The following is an 18,656-nucleotide window of genomic DNA, read 5'->3' as shown; positions in this document are numbered from 1 at the left end:
TGTGAGAAAGTTGTGTTTGAAGTTCTGTGTGCACACATGGCAAGTTAATCGCTCGGAAAGGACATGTCATGGAGTGATTACACACCAGTAAGTCCATATAAGGGCATCTACATCACATTACTCCAGCTTCTATTTGTCTGAAGGAAGCACAAGAGGACGCCCGGGGCATGGCCAGTGACGCAGCATCACATTCCGTTCTCAGGGAACCGGGTTACATACCCAGGGGACTGTGGGGGACAGTAGGCCTGAAGGATGACTTGACAACCCACCATCCTGGGCACCTTAGGGACATAGGGCCCTGGGGTGCATAATATCCTTGGACATGCCAGTGGCAAATTCTAGGCAACTGGGGGCGATCGACAGGGCCTGCAAATCACCCACACTTTTGAGACATGCCAAGGCTAGGAGCAGAGCCATCTTCAGGCTCAGAAACGTCTCAGAGGCTGACTCCATGGGCTCAAAGGTGCGTTCAAGGAAGAGGAGCAGGCACAGACCCTACTGCTCCGAGACGTCGGAGGCGGCAGGGTGGGCAATGGGGGAACCTTCCTGAACAGGATGCTCCTAACAACACTTGGCGAGATGACGGACCTAAGTTACACTCTCATCTGACGGGTCTGGGCCTGGGCACACTGACCGGCCTCCATAGTCTTAGGTAGGGGGGCATGGGCTGCCACACTAACCACCTGAGGTTCCAACCCCTAGCCACTGGCGAGCTCTATCAGCTCTATCAGCACAAAGGAACATCTAGATCTCTGGAGATGGACTTGTAACCTTGAGATTGTTGATATTTTTCTACAATTTTGGTTCTCAAACCTCAGGCCGTTCTTTTCTCCTCTTTCTGTTCTCCATGCTTAGTATGGCGCACACAGACACACAATGTAAAGACTGAGTTAACTTCTTTCCTTTTTATCTGCTTTCAGGTGTGTAATAACTTGAGAGAGACAGATCAGGGGCCACAAACGTACATACGCCAGTTCCCACACAAAGGTTGTGATTTACAAAAAAACAAACTTGACGGGAGAATGTGCGCACCTATAAGCAAACTTTGAGCCGTGGCGACACAGATGGTGAGATTGTGAATTGAAGTTAGAATTTCACTCCATTTCACTCCACTCACATTATCATGAAGATTAAATCCAACAGTGTTATTTGTGCCGATTGTTTTAGGGTGCTTTCACACCTGCCTTGTTTAGTTCGGTTGAATCGTACCAGAGTTCGATTGCTCGTTTGGGCATGTGAGAATGCAGCAATCGAAGTCTGGTGCGCACCAAAAGCGGACTAAACAAGCGTACCGAGACCTCCTTGAAGAGGTGGTCATGGTACGCTTTCAAACGAACTCTGGTACGGTTCGTTTGTGGTGAGAACACGGTCCAAGATCGAATAGACCTAACTGCAAAAAGTATTGCGCATTTTGGACTAAACCAGCTGCCGTAGTGGGTCGGCACTGTTTCGCAAAAGTAATGCTCGCCGCCTCCTGAAGTGTCTTGCAATGCGTCTTCGCCGTTTGCAGTGTATTAAAATTATATTTTAAAGCCGCATCCGTGCTTCATTCTGAAAATTAAGACTTTGCATAGAATGCTGTATACAGGCGATGTAGTAGATTACAACCACAAACATAATTGCAGCGCGCAGTCGTCTCTCCATGGTGTACTGTATGCTGTATTTTCCTGTATTTTCCTCTTTTTTTGTTTACTTCTGGAGTTTCGTTGAAATTTCCCGCACGTTTATTCTGACCAATCGAGAAGCAGTTTAGGAAATACATGTGGCCAATGAGTGATGTGGATGTTATCACATGACTGCATTTTGGTTCGTTTCAGAACAGAACGATCAGTGTGGTGTGAAAAGGAACCAAAACTGCTGAAAATATACAATGTATCATTTATTTGCTTTTGGTCCGGACCAAATGAACCGAACTATAGGTGTGAAAGCACCCTTAATCTATATACATCTAGTAAAATCCAAATGTAATTCAAAATGTATTTAAAAAAATTAAAATAATCAGCGCTGCCTTACAGTCACATTGTCCACAACGGGAGTGCAGGAGGTGATGGTGCGACTACATGTGATACAGAATAGCATGAAATACCCTTTTATTAGAGAACTGCAGAACACAGTGTAAAAACGAAATATTTTCCTTAATGTACATATATCATAAAATGTCAAAGTCTGCAAATACAGTCAAGAAGCACAATCGCTACTCATCATCGGTCCTAACTATTATGGTGTTCATTTCAAAACCGTTGTGAAGAAGCATGTGTTCACTATAACATTTTCGTCTTAAATTTTCGCCCACAAATTAATTCTGTGATTTTCTCAAGGTGTTAACGATCAGTCTAATTGCTAGAAACATATAAATCCTCCGGTGACCCGGGTAAGTAAAGCTTTATGATGGCACTGCTGGCACTGTTGGAGGATTACGCCAATGGCAGAATAAGGAGAGAACGAGTTTTCAGGGACCATGATAATTTCCTGGCCCATGATGATGACTGGCTAATAAGCCGATTTAGATTCCCTAGAGTTGTGCTCTTGGATCTATGTGCTGAATTGGGTCCAGTAATAGAGAGGGCAACATGCCGGAACCATGCCATCCCAGTCCAAATACAAGTCCTCACCACTCTGGGGTTCTTGGCAACCGGCTGTTTCCAGCGGGAATTGGCAGACAGGTAAATTACTAAAAAAAAAGTAATCCTCAACTTTGTCTCTAAGACCTTTTTTTATATGAAATAATTCTATTGGAATCTATCATCTCACCCTATAGGGTGACTGTGGGAACAGGCCGAAATTAAAGTGCAATTTGCAGCAATGTCTGGTTTCCCAAATGTAATCGGCGCAATTGACTGCACTCATGTTGCTAAAAGGGCACCATCTGAAAACGAATTTGCTTATGTTTAACAATACAGTAAAAACTGTAACAATTTTGTTTTTAATATAATTATAAAAATGTTGCTTTTAATGTAATTATAACCTGCAGGCGACAGTCGCTACCCCCGGAGACGCTGGCTCCTCACCCCATTTTTAAACCCGCAGAGCACAGAGGAAACTTGTTATAACCAGGTCCACTCTCGTGCCCGAACAGTTGTGGAGCGTGTAATGGGCGTGTAAAAATGGGCATGTACAGGGTGGGATATGAGGCTGGTTCACGTACGCACATCTGTGGGAACATTGCTTACAGGTGTGCAAACTTTTAGTAGGGATCCTATGCACAGTTTTATAAATGAGACCCCTGGTCAAGAGGAAATTTACTCAGGGGGAACCAGCAGCAAAGATTACACACACACATTTCACAGGATCACAGGTGGATTATAACATCATCTTTGCTATATTTAAACCAGGTCATACTGTAATATATTGCCCCCTACAGGTCAATCAACCATAGCTCAGTCTTAAACATCTCCTTCCCCCCAAGTTTAGAATATTTCTTCATAAATCACAATAAACTTCATTCACCAGCCATGTTACAATATAATTCACACCTTTTTTTTTTTTTACTTCAGATCATAATCTTTTAAATGGCCAGGCAATTTCCTGGTTCTCTGTGAACTTCTCACAACAGGGCTAAAGGATTTTGTCAGTGATTTTGTGGTTATCTCACCAGATTGAGCAGAAACCCCAATTAATTCAAGGAGATTAGTTTCACTAGAAATGTCCCCAGTCTCTGTTCCATCAGTCTCTTTAGCCACTACAGGAGCCGAGTTATCAGAGTCCAAATCAGGATATTTACAGTCCATATCCTCCTCTGAAAGGTTCACAAGCAATTTCTGTAAGGCATGAATTTGATCCACATGTCTTCGGACCACTCTCCCATCCTCCAGCATCACTTTATAAAAAAGTGATCCAGTCACAGTCTCAATATGCCCCAGAATCCATTTCGGTCCATAAGTAAAATTCCGAACAAGTACTGGATCTCCAACACCAAAGCTATGTTCATGGGCCTTTTTATGATGGAGTTTTTGTTTTTGTTGTTGTTCCAAAACCCTCCTGTGGTGGTCTAGGAGTAATCCTGTAACTAATTTGACAATTTTAATATCTTCTGGAGTCAAAGGCAACTTTTTAACACAGATGGTATCCACCCAAACAAACTAGGTGCTAGGTTGCTTAAAGACAATATCTTTTTCTTCCTTCATCATTCATCAGCTGAGTGTGCCAGTCCACTCCTGAACGGCCTAAATGACCACAGGATTTCACACCAACACCTGGATGGACATTCAGTTGACAAGGATAAAACTCCGCAGCCACAACAACTACTATTCACAGAAACAGCTCGGGCTGAGCCCTGCCCACAGACCTCACTACAGCTGGATGGTGAATCAACACCCAAAGACGTTTCTGTGGATAACAACCAGGAAAAACAAGATAGCACTCCCGAACCTCCAGGAACACCAGAATCACAGCTGATGTCGTCACACTCTCTCTTCAACATCACCACTTCTGTGCTTTTCAGAGAAAATGGAGAAACTGGTATCTGCTGGAACTAAGCTTTCCCACTCTATTGCTGCAAGTCCCCAAATACCAACCAAGAAATGGCGGGCTCCACAACCACCAAAGCATCCGGGCCCAGCCTGCCCTCCCCCTCCATCTGAGAGGGCACTCCGACCTCTGCCTCAACGTCAGGGATCACACCAGCCCTCATCTGCAAACAGCACTGGTAATTGATATGTGTTGGGTCCCCGCTATGACAGCAGTAACAATCAGAAATGTTTTCAGAACAAGCAGGAGCCCAATGTCCCTTTAGCTTTCCCTATCTCTGTCCTGATATATGATAGAAAGACGAAGGCCCTCTCCAGCCGCACGACAACTCTATCTAATCTACTGCCTATTAGACGTCTTTCTGAGATGGATACAGGGCCAAAACCAGTTACTGTTAAATTAGCACTTCTGAACATCCGTTCATTAAAGAACAAATCATTTTTAGTTAATGATCTTATCACCACTAACAACCTGGACTTCGTGTTTCTAAATGAAACCTGGTTAGATGACAGCTGCAGCGCTACAGTCCTCAATGAATCAGCCCCACCCAACTTTACATTTATAAGTGTCTGTAGAGCTGTTAGAAGAGGTGGAGGGCTGCTTTATTCAAAGATGCCTTTCAATGCAAGCAAGTGTTACTTGGTGATTACCAGTCTTTTGAATATTTGTGTATTGCTCTAAAAGGTACACCACACATTCTGTTTACAATTATTTATAGGCCTCCCAAATACACCCCAACATTTGTTGATGAATTCACAGAACTTTTATCAACAATCCCCTCTGAATTTGATTATTTTGTTATTGCTGGAGATTTCAACATTCATATAGTCAATGCAGAAAACAATACTGCAATTGAACTGTTAAATGTTTTAAACACTTTTGATCTGACCCAGCACGTGCAAGGTCCTACACACATTAGCAAGGGTCTGAACATTCCATCCACTGTTATCAAGGATGAAGCGCTATCTGACCATTTCTGTGTTTACTTTGATTTATTGATCTGTCCTGTCACTGATACTAGATCTGTCTATGTCAAAAAAAGGTTCATAAATGAAAACACCAGTGAGGTATTTATGAATGCTATATCAATGTTGCCAAACATATCAGCAGACTCTCCTTGAAAATTTTAACTTAAAAGTTAAAGGTGCTAATGATGGTATAGCTCCAGTAAAGGTCAGGATGATCACTGGCAGACGTAAAGCACCTTGGAGAAACACAACAGCGGTACAGAGCATGAAAAGAACATGCAGAAAAGCTGAACGTATGTGGTGGAAAACAAAACTCGAAGTACATCATAGCATCTATAAGGACAGTCTTCGTGCTTTCAATGTAGAATTAGGCACAGCTAGACAGATCTTCTCAAACATTATAAACAACAACATAAACAACACTCGCACTCTTCTGTAGAGAGACTAACAAACCCCCCAAATCAAGTTCCTTGTGAAATGCTCTCTGACAACAAATGCAATGAGTTTGTAACCTTTTTCTCTGAGAAAATGAGTAATATCAAAATATCAGAATGGCAATCAATACGGCATTGATGAAATTAACAGTTGGATGCGTCAAAACTTCCTCCAGTTATACAAAGACAAAACCGAAGTCATTGTATTTGGAAATAAAGATGAAACTCTCAAGGTTAACACACACCTTGACTCCAGGGGTCTAAAGACACAAAATAAAGTCAGAAATCTTGGTGTAATTTTAGAGTCTGACCTTAATTTCAGTAGTCATGTGAAAGCGATAAGCAAATCAGCTTACTACCATCTCAGAAATATAGCCAGAATTAGATGTTTTGTCTCAAGACTGGACTTAGAGAAACTTGTTCATGCTTTCATCACCAGCAGGGTGGATTATTGCAATGGACTCCTTACTGGGATCCCCAAAAAGAACATTAGACAGCTGCAGCTCATACAGAACGCTGCTGCCAGAATTCTGACCAGAACCAAAAAATCTGAGCACATCTCTCCAGTCCTCAGGTCCTTACACTGGCTTCCAGTTACATTTAGAATAGATTTTAAAGTATTGTTACTCGTTTATAAATCACTTCATGGCTTAGGACCGAAATACATTACAGATATGCTAATTGAATATAAACCAAGCAGACTACTCAGATCATTAGGATCAGGTCAGTCAGAGATACCAAGGGTTCACTCAAAACAAGGTGCGTCAGCATTTAGTTATTATGCCACCTATAGCTGGAATCAGCTTCCAGAAGAGATCAGATGTGCTTCAACAGTAGACACTTTTAAATCAAGATTACAAACACATCTGTTTAACTCTGCATTTACTGAATGAGCACTGTGCTGCTTCACACTGACTGCACTTTTTATCCAAATCACTTTTACTCCTGTTTTATTATTTTTAACATATTTTAAACAGTTTTTATTAAAATCACATTTATTTTCTTTGTTTTGTTTTTATTATGATTTTATCATGTGTCTTATTTCCACACACACACACACACACACACACACACACACACACACACACACACACACACATATATATATATATATATATATATATTTTTTTTCTCTCTTAGAAATTGTTTTCTAATTTCTATGTAAACACTTTGACCTCTGTGTATGAAATGTGCTATACAAATAAAGTTGCCTTGCCTTGCCTAAATAACACTCAAGCCAATTTAGTTGCCCTTGTTCCTTCAACACATTTCTTTAACATGCCTTTAACAATTTGTACAGCCCGTTCTACTAACCCATTACAAGCATGATAGGTTGCAGAAGTAACTCCATTTTTTTTCAGGAACTCTTTGAATTCTGCACTCACAAAACAAGTGGCATTATCTGATCAGTTCAGGTAGTCCATGGTTACTGAAGCTAGTATGCAAACAACTAATGGTGACAGCAGATGTAGTGGAGTTCACAGGATACACATCTATCCATTTTGAATGTGCATCAATTAAGACCAAAAACATTTTTCCCATAAAGGGCGTTTGAATAGCTGTCACTTTTCTGGGTACTGGGTGTAGGCCAGTCTCATCAACTTTATGACCCAAGAACATTACCTCTTTTTCCATGAAAGTACATTTACTCCGCTTCAAACACAGTCCTGCTTGCTGCAACCTTCCAAATACCCTGGCCAGCATATGGAGAGTCTGCCCCTCATTGCGCCCAGTCACCAAGATGTCATCCAGGAAAACTACCACATAAGGAAGACCTTGCAGTACTCCCTCCATGGTCCTTTGGAAGATAGCAGGACTAGAAGAAACTCCAAAGGGTAAAACATAGTAAGTAAACAGCCCCTTATGGGTATTAACTGTGACATATTTCTTGGAGACTGCAAATAATGCAATCTGATGGTAAGCGTGACTCATATCCAGTTTGGTGAACTGCCCTTCTGACAATGTTGCAAACAGATCATCTAATCGTGGGATTGGGTAATGTTCCAACTTTGAAACTCGACTGACTGTTAGCTTGTAATCACCACACAGTTGTACTGTGTTATCAGGCTTTAAAACTGGCACTACAGGTGCAGCCCATTCAGAATGTTCTATGATGTTTTCTCTTAACAAGTGTTCTATTTCAACTTCCACCTTTGCTTTCATTTCATAAGGAACTGGTCTGGATTTGAAAAATCTGGGGATGGCTTCTTTGTCCACATAAATCTTTGCTGGTGGTCCTTTCCATTCACCAAAATCCTCTTTGAACAATTCTGTATGTTTGCTAAGCACATCAGGCAAGGTTAAATTTTCGACCCCTTGTGTATAGTGTTGTAAACTTTTTACAGAGAAGACCAGGAGACATGGATATCCTTGTGCAGTAGTCTTTATTGTGGATACACGAAGAAACAAGTCTGCAAGTCAGAGCGTTCTTGCACGAGCGCTGCAGTCATCAGAATCAGAATCAGAATCAGATTTATTGGCCAAGTGTGTTGACACACACAAGGAATTTGGTTCCAGCAGTTTGTGACTCTCAAAGGTACATACATAAATAACACACTACTATACGTACAAGAAAACAATGCAGATGAGATGCAATTTAATGATACAATGTCATCAAGTCTGACTTAAAGTTGTAATACATTGTAAATATACACAGGGCAGTCCCATCAGATAGAGACAAAACACAGGTGACAATCAAAGCATGAAAGGATGTAACAGCCCCCACACAAGATCCTGGAATTTCCCCCTTAATCCCATTAACATAACAGTCATTGTGGGAAAATAATTTTATGTCATTGTTTTATTTCCTTTTAGTTCTAGCATATTTTTGTGGATCATGTAGAAGCCAAATCAAGTTACAATGTTACTTAAATTCAAACTTTACATTAGACTTGTGGTTCCTGTATCTCATTAATATGAAAGGAAGGTAACTCAGGATATCATCTGTCTTTGTGCCATTTGTCCCATTGTTTAAGGTGGCCATTTGTTTCAAGGTCTGAGAAAGACTTATGTTAATGGGATTAAGAGTGTTTTCACCAGAGTTTTCACCTGAGTGTTTTGTCTCTATCTGATGGGACTGCCCCTAAAGTGTATATTTACAATGCATTACAACTTTAAGTCAGACTTGATGACTGCAGCACCCATGCCAGTACGCGCTGACTTGAAGACTCATTCCATCATGTATCTACAATAAAGACTACTGCACAGGGATATCCAAGTCTCCTGGTCTTGTCTTTACAACAATAGCCTCCCATTTCATGCCCAGCCCCTCTGCACAATGAATTAGGTCCTGTTCCAGGCACTACCACTACCACTACTGGCAATTCCTTCACTGTTCCCTTGTGTCTGACGACCACTTGCGCAGAACCCAACACTGGTAGGGCTTGACCAGTATAAGTTGTTAACTTCAAAGAACAGGAGAACAGGGATCTCATTTGTAAAACTATGTAGGATCCCTACTAAAAGTTTACGTGCGCCCAAAAGCCAAAAATGGCGTACGGCAAAAAATATTCTGATTTATAAATCCGTGCGTACGCACACCTGTAAGCAATGTTCCCGCAGATGTGCGTACGTGAACCAGCCTCATATCCCGCCCTGTACACGCCCATTTTTACTCGCCCATTACATGCTCCACAACTGCACGGGCATGAGAGTGGACCTCATTGTAATGAGTTTCCACTTCCACTCTACACTTTTAGAGTGCAGTTTCCACTGCACTCTAAAAATGGGGTGAGGAGCCAGCGTCTCCGGGGGTAGCCACTGTCGCCTGCAGGTTATAATCATATTAAAAGCAACATTGTTATAATTATATTAAAAATTAAAAATTGTTACAGTTTTTACTTTTTAATATTGTTAAACTCACCAAGAAGCCAGCCATCACGTACTGCGCCTGCATTTAGTCTGTTCACTACACTCAGTCTGTGTACACTTTAGTCTGTTCCCTACACTCAGTCTCAGTAGTCTGTTCCCTCACCAAGAAAGCCCAGCATCACCAATAAAGCCCAGCAGCGTCTCTACTTCCTCCGAAGGCTGAGAAAGGCACATCTCCCTCCCCCAACCCTGACCATGTTCTACAGAGGGACCATTGAGAGCATCCTGAGCAGCTGCATCACTGTCTGGTTTGGGAACTGTACGATCTCGGATCGCAAAACCCTGCAGCGGATAGTGAGGACAGCGGAGAAGATCATTGGGGTCTCTCCTCCCTCTATCATGGACACTTACACCACACGCTGCGTCCGCAAAGGCAACAGCATTGTCAATGACCCCACACACCCCTCACACACACTCTTCACCCTCCTGCCGTCTGGAAAAAGGTACCGAAGCATTCGGGCCCTCACGACTAGACTGCGTAACAGTTTCTTCCCACAAGCCATCAGACTTCTCAATAACTGAACTGTACTATACTGAGCACAACATACACACACATCATCTGTATGGACTGCATAGACCCTCACAAAACACACACACTGTTTTGCACACTTTTCTGCTGTTTTTGCACATATAGGACAATATCTCAGTCATATGCTGTTTTTTGCACAACTCTATATATAATCCAAAGGACCTGCTGCTAAGAACCTGCTGCTGTTCATTCTTTTACTGCACAAAATATTGTTTGAACATTCAGTATTTACACCGGTCGGTCGGTCGGCGCTGTTTCTGTTACTGTTTATTGTCTTTTGTGTATTGCATTTTTTGTACTTTTTGTATTGTCTTGTAACTTGTATTGTCTTGTAACTTGTAACTTGTAATGTCTGCACTGTTTTTTGTCCTGCACTTTCTTTTGTCCTGCACTGTCTTGCTTGTCTTGTCCTGCACTGTTTGCACCAGGTTGCACAGTTGCACTTTATGTGGCTAAGACTACTTACATGTCCTTAGCCCTGTCTTTGTTTTATGTAGCACCTTGATCCTGGAGAAACGTTGTCTCATTTCACTGTGTACTGCAACAGCTATATATGGTTGAAATGACAATAAAAAGCTTCTTGACTCTTGACTCTTGACACTGCTATGTGTCAAGATAAAGGAATCATGTGTTTGAACCAGGCCAGCGTGCCATAATGTTTGTGAGGGTCATGTTGGAGTCACATGTGATTTGCACATTAATAGAATGCACATGCTTTCTATTAACATAAGCAAATTCATTTTCAGATGGTACCCATATAGAAACATGAGTGCAGTCAATTGCGCCGATTACATTTGGGAAACCAGACATTGCTGCAAATTGCATTTTAATTTCGGCCTGTTCTCGCACAGTGTAGGGGAACCTGATGTATCGACTACCCATAAATATCATATAATGATCGACTACCCACAAATATCATATACTGTCAAAGTCTGCAAATACAGTCATGAAGCACAATCGCTACTTATCACCGGTCCTAACTATTATGGTGTTCATTACAAAACCGTCATGTTTTCACTATAACATTTTCATCTTAAATTTTCGCCCACAAATTAATTCTGTGATTTTGTCAAGGTGTTAACGATCAGTCTAATTGCTAGAAACATATAAATCCTCCGGTGACCCAGGTATGTATGCTTCATGATGGCACTGCAGGCACTGTTGGAGGATTACGCCAATCAACCATAGCTCAGTCTATAACATTGTGTGATTTTTATATTGCCCACACCTGTTACTTGCCCCAGATGAGTTTAAAGGAGCAAACTTTTTTTATCCAAAATTTTTGTTTTATGTGAAATTGTCAAATTTGCTTTTTTTTTTGCTCCATTTTTTTGTGTTGTTTCAATACACACAAAGGAAATATTTATGTGTATAGCAAAACATGTGTAATTGCAATACTTTTCTGTCTGAAATACTGAAAAAAAATTCCAACACCTTTGGCCATGACTGTATTTTTTCTCCCTGCACTAGACAGACAGGACAGACAATTGACACAAACATAAACAGAGCACTTTCTGGAGACAAAGATGCTGGAGCAATGTGATGTAAATGCCCTTATATGGACTTACGCATTGTCGAGTTTCCTCAAAAGGGAACCTTCATTTAAAAGCTTCATATTGTGTTTACTTGTGTTATCTTTGATTAATAATTAAATTTGTTCGACGATCTGAAAACATTCTAACAAACATGCAAAAAAAAAAAAAAAACATCAGGAAGGGGCCAACAATTTTTCACACCACTGTACTTTCATCACATACTTCAATCTGGTGCCACTTCTTCCCTTGGTAAGCAACCCAAATGCACCCAGCCCTCCAAAGATTGTAAAAGAAAACATGATTAATCTGACCAGGCAATCTTTTTCCATTGCTCTGTGGTCCCCTTTTCCTGCCTCAAACACACCAACTTCTTGAGATAAGTTTCTCTGAACTGTGCTGTCATTCCAACATGTCTCAAGGCTGCTAGTATCGTCTCTGTGCTAAAGATGTCTTCAGTATCCTGCCTCAAAATTTATTATCCCCCATCGTCCTCACACGCATCATTATGAAGTGCTTTGAGAGGCTCATCATGATTCACATCAAGATCCTGCTACCATCCTCACTGGACCCCTTGCAGTTTGTGAATTTCCCAACTGTTACAATGACAATGTCATAGTCACCACCCTCCACCTGGACCTTACACACCTGGACCAAAAGGACACATATGTACAAATACTGTTCACAGACTTTAGTTAGCATTCAAAAGAAACGTTCCTCAGCACCTGACCGAAAAGCTTTGCCTGCTCGGCCTGAACACCTCCCTGGTTTATGGACTTCAGTCAGTTCAGATTGGGAACAGCATCTCTAAACACCACACTCTAGGGCCCATCAGGGCCATAAGCTTAGTCCACTACTGTTCACAGCTTCAACCACTATTGAGATTTTGCTGTTAAGAGCACCAAATTCCTTGGTCCCTCAACACCAGCTCCATTAGCATGCAAGCTCAGCAGCAATTATAGTTTCTACAAAAGCTGAGGAAAGCACCTCCTGACCAAGTTCTGCTGGGGGACATTGAGAACATCGCAAGCAGCTGGATCAATGCTGTCTTGAATCACAAGACCATACAGCATATAGTGAGGACAGCTGAGAAGATCAACAGGCTCACTTTTCCTTACATCACGGGCATTGACAACACACGCAGCATCTGTTAAGCAAGAATTGCAGAATTGTGGATGAACCCACTGTCAGAACTCAGAGCCCTCCTCCAAGTGGACACTTTACTGGGTGAACCAGGGTCTTTGTCTTCAGCCAATTATTACTTAACTGTTTAACAGTTCTCCTGAACTAACTAAAACAGACTAAGAATAAAACTATCAGTGATGTGGGGATAAAAACAGATCCAAATGCAGGATAGCTAAAATAAACTTATTTTATTAACTTAAAAAACACAAAAATTTTCAGGCTATTTCCATTATTTCTCAAAGTTGTACATGAGGCCACTCCTATTCATTTACATGGCTTCTCAGAATTCCCCTTAATTCCCAGAAATGCCTCATACACCTCTTCTATAACCTGATATCTTGTTTTCTGAAATCTTCTTATTTCCAGGAATAGACACTGCCCATTACTCATATGCCCATTTATGGATATTCCTGCCTACTTGGTTTCCTTGTTCATCACACTTTGCCATTCAATGTTTTTGTCAGAAGTCTTGTGGATTATTTGCCTCTACTTTTACAATGAGTAAGTTTCCTCACCTCCTTTTATTTTATTCTGTTTTATTACAAAGTTATCTTCGACTACATGCTAATTCTGCAAGTTTTAATTATAGTTAAATCCTTGTCATACAAGGTTATTAATATACTTTGTTTAAATCTTGCTGGTATCATGCTATTGCTAATTTTGCTTATACTCTTTAGCTAGCCTGCCAAGTTTACTGTGTTCTCATGATCTCAGTCCATCACTTCCCAGACTGGGCTTGCCCATGCATATTTTAAGCACTATATGCATAAGTTCCATTATTCCCGATAAAAGATACTCATTTCCTCTTTTCCCCCGAAGATCCATAGCCTCAGTAGGCCCCTCCAAGCAGCCAGTTGGACTTCTATCATCATACCCTCACTGGCAGATTTCTTACATGGAAGGCGAGCTCATCAAGTTTTTGGAACACCTCAGTGACCGCAAAGTGTGATGTCCATTCATTGTGAGGAAACCCTTTACTTCCAATGAATACACACATTGTATTCTTTTGAGGCCCTGCTGCTCTGAGCTCAAAAGTCCCCAGGCCTACTTGCTGATAATCCTTAGCCTTCCAGCACTGATTCTGGCTGCATGATTGTTTATGAATTATTTTTGTTTTACTTAAACTTTTAACCTATGGCTCAAGCATGATTAATACCTGCTAATTATAATATTCTGGCTCATGATTAATCCCATATCTTCACACACACACACACACACACACACACACACACACACACCAAACTTTAAGGCATTATTGAGCTTTGAGATAAGCCTCATTTCTCACTGCTACCCTCTTGTACGTACCTTGGGCTCTTCTACCGCAATCTACGGCCCCTTGTTAACAATACAGTAACAGGACAAATCAGATTTTGAAACATTAAAAATGGTCAACATTTAAGAAAAGAAACATAAAATCATTAAGGAAATCATATCAGGACAGGGGTGTCAAACTCAAATTTACAGTGGGCCAAAATATAAAACTGAGAGTCACAGGCCAAACCGAATCTTTATTGAAAAATTAACTGCAACTGATATGTAATGTTCAACCTTTATCATATGGAAACAAACTTTAGTTTTGCTTAAAAACAGGATATGGAACAACCAGAGCTTGATATTACAAACAAATAAGAAATAAAATTTGAAATAAAAGACAATCAGTGGTGTTCATTTTGCAAACTTTGGCCATACACTTTGACAAACTCTCCCTCATTAAAGGGTCAGGCAGATTTTGCAATCTCTGCTGCCACAATAAAAGCTAGCCTATACAGAAGCTTCACTTTTTGATTTTGCTTTCATGAACATAGTCTGCCAGGAAACCAGACTTTTCTTCATCTCTTCCGCCTTCTGGAGCTTCTGCTTTATGTCCAGGGCCTTATACTTCTCATAATGTTGTGTTTCATAGTGTCTTCTTGTGTTATATTCTTTCGTTATACACACACATTAGCTCCGCACACAAGAGAAACAGGTCTGTCCTTTATATTCAGCACTTGCTGTTCGTGACTACATGTCAATACAGTGACAAGGCATTCTGGGATTTGTAGTATTAGCGGAGCATGCGGCCAGCCAGCTGTAATGCACATTTGATATGATTGCGCGGGCCAAATATAATTACACCTAATCGACACCCTGATTTAGGAAATCAACATTACTCCCCCCTCTGAATGCGTTTCTCATTCTCAAAAAGGTGAACCAGGAGTGGGCGAAAAACCCTCTATAGCCAAATACAACGAAAAATTCCACGTATAGCACAACAGTGAGTTCGGTTTCACCAGGGTCACCAAAGTGCATTTGACAAACAAGATAAACATTCAACAGCAATGTCCAGCAACCGAGGGCAAAAAGCAAACTATGTCCAACATCAATACTGGGTGCGATGTATACAGTAAATCCAGCAAGGCAAGGGAGAGCAAATGTGCTGCCGTCCACCTAGAGAGGCCCAAACACCTGAGTACATAAGGGCAGAGTCTGCGCTTGACGAGGAGACAATGGCTTCCTAGCCTTTTGCAGATGAAATCTTTGCACTACTGGTGCTGGGCTTGTTGTTGGATATGTCCCATGATGAGCCACCAAAATGGAGTCCTGTAGCATATATGTATGTATTCAGTGAGATAATCCTTTGTCCAGAGGGTAGTCAGTATCAAAAAATGCATGAAGCCATATTCCATAATAAAGAACAATATTAGCATGCACAAGGATGAGTGACAGTGGATGCATTTCTTCCATCAAGGTGGTCCAGGTGACAGATGATGCAGGGCCGGATAGGACATTCAGTGCCGGGGCAGTGAGATGCCGAGATTGTGGGAGTGCCAGAGGTTGTCAGACAGGTCTGTCTCAAACTGTCCAGTTTAGTGCAGGCAGTGCATAGGCTGTGTGGGGCATCAAGAATGTAGGCTATGCCTTTTATGGTGGGCTGGCAGGAGAGGTGCGTTGGTGGCGGTCAGGCCTGCACTGGACCAGGGGACTGGACATGGCTCTGCACAGAACACTTACAAATACATAGAGACAAAAGAGCACACGCATAAAAGAACAGAAACACACAGTACCAGTCAGCATATAGTGAGAGTTTAAAGTGATTTTGGACAGTCATAAGTGTGGTGGCATGAAGTTGCTCTGATAGTAACCCTGAAGCTGTGATTGTATGATTAATGAAATGCTGCTGATTGTACCACAAGTAATTAATCCATTTTATGTTCCTGTGTACCTGTACCCCTGGAAGAAGAATTGGCCATCCTGCTGAGGAGCTTCCAGATAAGGTGCGGTGCTCCTCTGGAATGCCTACTGGCTTCCCTTTCCAGTCTATGGTAATTTCAGTGTCATCGGACCACAAAGAAAGTGCAGAGTAATTGCTGGGTCACAAATAAGCAGAAACATTGTGTCGATAGCATGAGGCGTGACCTGCACTAAACAGATCCCCCAGGTTTGAACTATTTAAAGCTAAATCAGTGAGACATCCTTCTAGTAAGACTGGGGAGCATAACATGTGCCACATAGGGGCAGTGTCTGGAGGGCTGTGAGATCCCAACAGTACCAGAAAATGTCATCGAATGGCAATGTTCCAGACAGGGAACGTGCATCAATACCAGAATAGATGATTTGCAGTCCTATTCAGAAGTATTACAGGGGGAAAGCAAATTAACTCTGGAATGGTGAGCATCTAAAGTGTCTTGGCAGGCAGATTTAGGGAGGAACCCAACACCTACAGCTCCTCTTGACCGTATGCATAATGGGAACTGTTGGTTGGGACGCATGCAAACTACCATATCTGTAGATATGGGTGTCTTCATGGGTTGATATGTACAGGATTTACTAATATTTCTCATCCAATGTGGACCATGGGTCCGGCAGCTGAGCCCAACACAGAGCAGGGCATACATGCGTCATTGTGTACCACTGGGCCACTCCTTCAAAATGAGTTGAAAGAGAAACATTTCCAGTCACTCAAGGTACAAAGATTTATTACAAAAATAGGACAAAGGATATACACAAAACACAGACATAAAAATTGGCCCCAGCTCTACAAGATGTTAACGGCCAACTCACACTCTTACTATATTAGTTTCCTAGCATATGGCAGACCCTCAAAGTGTAAGGCGGCATCTCCATGATAATTCACACTGAAAAGCAAAAAACACCACAATTCAAATAAAACTAACTCAAAACATAAACCTTCACTCATAACCACATCAAGAAAACATGGCAGACATAGATCCCATACAAGAAAAGGCCCACACACATACAGAAAGCAAGCACTAAGAATCAAGCTGGCTACATAAAGCTGGGAACGTGTTATAAAAAAGAAATACAAAAAACAAAACCCCAGCCAACCGTATTCATACACAAACAATCCATGTGCTGCCACCATGCAGCACACACCTCTGAGACCGGCCAGCCAGGGAACCAAACAAAAACAATACAGGAGAAACAGCAATTGACTTAAATCTAAACAGAAGAAAACAAAATTAACAATACATCCTATATATTATTAAAACATTAAACATTTACTGTAAAACCCCAGTTACCAACTACACAATCTCAATTTAATGAACATATGAAACACATTTACCTTCTTTGGAAGATAGCAGATATAACCATCAGTCAATGTTTGAGCATTTATTCACATCTGAATAAAACACTTTACCAGAGAAAAATACAATTAAAACATTTCATCACATCTTAATTAAATTAAACAAAGCCCATATATTTACCTATACCAGCATCTGCCAACATACACAGTCAGCATTACTGAACTCATCTGCATCTAGATAAACAAAAACACAATTTGCCCATAGCATCAAAATAAATATCCATAAATAAACACATCAAACAATATAAAAATAACCAGTCAACCTACCTCATCTGGGGGCAAATTCAGACACAACCAAACAAAGCAGCATTATATCCCATGTGCTTTTAAAACAAGGCCCAAATTTTGAAGCCTCTTCCCAGTGCCTGCTTAAAAAGTCTTGGAATAATTAGCCTACCACTACAAGTGTCCTTTTTCTCTCTTTGTTTTGCCTGGCTGTTTTTGCTGTGTTTTGATGTGGGAGAGGTTATTGCTTAGGTTATGGAGTTTGATTTAATCTCATTTACATTACTTCCCGCTATAAAAGTATATAACAGTTGCCGTAAGAAGGATTTAAATTGCATCAAAAACAGGCTATCAAAAAGGAATTATTTGGGAGGCTGGTAGAAGCTAGCATTTTGGCTGCATCAGATGAGGATGTTGGGAAAGAATCTGAGACTGCTGGATTTGGTTCTGTTCTCAAAATAGATTCAAAAGATTTTGGTTCTGATGCTGTATTGGCAGTTAAACTAAAATAATTAGATCTTGAGTTAAAACGACAGGAATGTGAAGCTCAGTGCATCAGGCTTCGAGTAATAGAAGCTGAGAGCGCGCGGGATAGTGAACGACATAGGAATGAGATGGAGGCTCTAAAGTCTAAAGTGTAGCAGACCTATTCCATCACCTCGAGCTAGCTAGACATTCAGATTTATCACCGGTAATGCAAACAGTAGATTCTGCTCAGACCCTTAATCAAAGTTCCTCTGATTCATCTGAGTCACAATCTGATTTTGACGTTGGCAAATATATTAGACTTGTTCCGCCATTTAGAGAGATGGAAGTGGACTCATATTTTGTAGCGATTGAACGTGTTGCTGCCAAATTGCG

At 41.2% G+C, this 18,656-nt stretch overlaps 1 long non-coding RNA gene across 2 annotated transcripts; it reads right to left on the bottom strand.

The window, feature by feature from the left end:
* Positions 1–14,975: 14,975 nt before the first annotated feature.
* LOC113658519 lies at positions 14,976–18,215 on the bottom strand. 2 transcript variants are annotated; one of them, XR_003444408.2, is made up of 5 exons: positions 17,838–18,215; positions 17,692–17,744; positions 17,550–17,618; positions 16,188–17,425; positions 14,976–15,971 (listed from the first exon to the last, which is right to left on the bottom strand). It is a non-coding gene; the product is annotated as an uncharacterized LOC113658519 (long non-coding RNA). The 2 variants fall into 2 exon arrangements; XR_003444409.2 differs by having other exon boundaries at positions 16,194–17,425.
* Positions 18,216–18,656: the final 441 nt, after the last annotated feature.

Source organism: Tachysurus fulvidraco, chromosome 14 (genome assembly GCF_022655615.1).
Source record: "Tachysurus fulvidraco isolate hzauxx_2018 chromosome 14, HZAU_PFXX_2.0, whole genome shotgun sequence".
Lineage (NCBI taxonomy): Eukaryota > Metazoa > Chordata > Actinopteri > Siluriformes > Bagridae > Tachysurus > Tachysurus fulvidraco.
Note: the sequence above shows the minus strand (reverse complement) of the source record. Positions and strands in the feature narration are given on the sequence as shown.